Genomic DNA, 2,725 nt, shown 5'->3' with positions numbered 1-2,725 from the left:
CCTTTCAAAGGCCCACGAATCCACATCTATTTCAATGACGCAGATGTCTTCATACCTTCTCTGCTGCCACCTGGCTTCCTTTAAAGGAAGAAGCATGGAATACGAAGTCAGGCAAACTCTAAGTGACAATTCCCTTCAAATGTCATTCAACTATTATTTCTTGAATGAATTAGAACTGAATTGTTTCTGTCATTCCCACTCCTTTTTGTTTAGAATCAGACTATAGTTGTATTTAAAATATACATATATATGCATATGCATAAAATATACGTATACATATTGATCCATATTGACCTAATTATTGCTGAATTAGGACTCACTTGAACTACCTTAATTAAAAATATATATACGGGGTTGAATGGAGATAATTCTGGAAGTAACATCACAATGGCTGCCCAAAAAGAGCCCCACGTTCAGTTCAAACTCATATTAGTTGGTGATGGTGGGACTAGAAAATGTACATTTGTGAAACATCATCTTACTGGTGAATTTGAGAAGTATGTAGCTACCTGGGGTGTTGAGGTCCATCTCCTTGTGTTCCATACCAGCAGAGTACCTATTAAGTTTAATGTATGGGATGCGGCTGGTCAAGAGAAATTCGATGGACTGAGAGATGGCTATTACATCCAAGCATTTGTGCCATTATAATGTTTGATGTAACTTCGAGAGTTACCTACAAAAATGTGCCTAACTGGCATAGAGACCTGGTACAAGTATATGAAAACATCCTCATTGTGTTGTGTGGCAACAAAGTGAATGTTAAGGACAAAAAAGTTAAGGTGAAATCAATTGTCTTCCACCGAAAGAAGAATCTTCAGTACTATGACATTTCTGCCAAAAGTGACTACAACTCTGAAAGCCCTTCCTCTGACTTTCTGGAAAACTAATTGGAGACCCTAACTTGGAATTTGCTGCCATACCTGCTCTTTCACTGCCACAGGTTGTCATAGACCCAGCTTTGGCAACACAGTATGAGCATGATCTAGAAGTTGCCCAGACAACTGCTCTCCTGGATGCAGATGATGACCTGTGGAAAGTGAAGCTGGAGCCCAGCATCAGAAGTCTGGTTTTATAGGCAATTGTCCAGTGATGTCAGTGGTGCAGCATGTTTGCCATTTTATTATATAGCTAGGCAGAACATGTGCTTAATCTGTTAGATGCTAAAGGAGATGAATGGGCTTCAGAGTGAATGTGACAGTTAAAAATATACCTTCATTTTTGTGGACCTGCATATTTAGCTGTATTGGAAGACAGTTGTTCCCTAATTGAGTTTCAAAATGACTGCTACAGTCACATCACAATGTTCAGTGGTGAAATCTTGTTTGTTTCTGTCATTCTCATTCTTTTTCATTTAGAATCAGAATAAAGTTGTGTTTCAAATATATCAATACACACATGTACATACATACATACATATTGACTCATATAACTAAAAAGTCCAATGAATGACTCTGTTTGATCTAGGGGTTCAAAAAGTATCATTAGGATTCTCACTCTCCCTCTCTCTTTCTTTAGCTTTCATCTCTGCTCTTCCCTGTTACCTGCATTCTCAGCACTCTCTCTCTCCCAAAGATACTGTCAAGATTATAGTGTTCTTACTGCTCCTGATGTGAGAACAGACCTCTTTCTTATCAAACATTCATATCCATCCCTGCAAAATGGTCTCTGACTGCCTGATTGGCTCATGTGCCTTTCCTGGATCAATCATAGTCACCAAGAAGGTGGTCCTGTGAATGACGGCCCACCAACTAGCGGACGAGCAGTCCCCAAAGGAAAGATGCTTGTGTTGTGTTGTTGTTTGGGCAGACCAAACACCCACAGATGTCCGCCTCACCTCTCGCCTGCCATGTGTTACCACAACCCTTACAACCCTGAGAATTGTTATAGGGGAAGACACTAAGGTTCAGAGAGTTTAAGTTACTTGGAAAAGCCCCACAACCTGCAAGACGCCAAGGCAGCATTAGTAACCTGGTCTGTCTATGTTAAAGTTGAGCTCTTTCCACTATGCCACACACTGCCATTCGATTATACTGCTGTTGCTTCAAACCCACCATAGCACCAAGTAAGCTCATCCTTTTTTCTATAATGATGTCTAAAGTCTGAAGTCTCCAAAACTTACTGCCATTTCCTCAGTCTCCCAAGTGTGAAAATTTGCTGTCTTTTTCAATTGATTCAGTCTTTTCTTTCATCCTCATGGCCAGTCCTTGTTAATCTCTTCCTTCTTCCCATTCCTTTTCTTACCTGCTATCTGCGTACCTGTTCATGGGCTGATCACCTGACATTTGGATTACTATGCTATCTATTCCCCACCTCAGTCCATCCTGTACACAACCACACATTAAATTCCCTAAAATACAAGATTATTTTTTTTTCCAATTTTTATTAAATTCTTTAGGGTAACGTTGGTTAATAACATTATATAAATTTCAGGTGTACGACTTTATAATACAATATCCGTATACTCCATTGTGTTCTCACCATCCAAAGTCTAGTCTCCTTCTGTCACCATATATTTGACCCCTTTTACCCTCTTAGTCCTCCCTGTACCTACTTCCCCTCTGGTAACCACTATTCTGTTATCTGAAACTATGAACTTGTTTGAGGTTTTTTGTTTATTCATTTGTTGCTTTTTGTTTCACACAGGATTTCTTTAAGTTATGATTTTCTGCTTAAACATATGTATTCGTTTGTGCTAGCACAATAATGCATAGCAGCATAGCAGAGC

At 39.3% G+C, this 2,725-nt stretch overlaps 1 pseudogene; it reads left to right on the top strand.

Annotated features, from left to right (window-relative positions):
* The first annotated feature begins 387 nt into the window (after positions 1 to 387).
* On the top strand, positions 388 to 1,075 carry LOC102880241 (annotated as a pseudogene).
* Positions 1,076 to 2,725: the final 1,650 nt, after the last annotated feature.

This window comes from Pteropus alecto, unplaced genomic scaffold, assembly GCF_000325575.1.
Source record: "Pteropus alecto unplaced genomic scaffold, ASM32557v1 scaffold13, whole genome shotgun sequence".
NCBI lineage: Eukaryota > Metazoa > Chordata > Mammalia > Chiroptera > Pteropodidae > Pteropus > Pteropus alecto.
The sequence above is the reverse complement of the archived record's forward strand: the minus strand, read 5'-3'. Positions and strand labels throughout refer to the sequence as shown.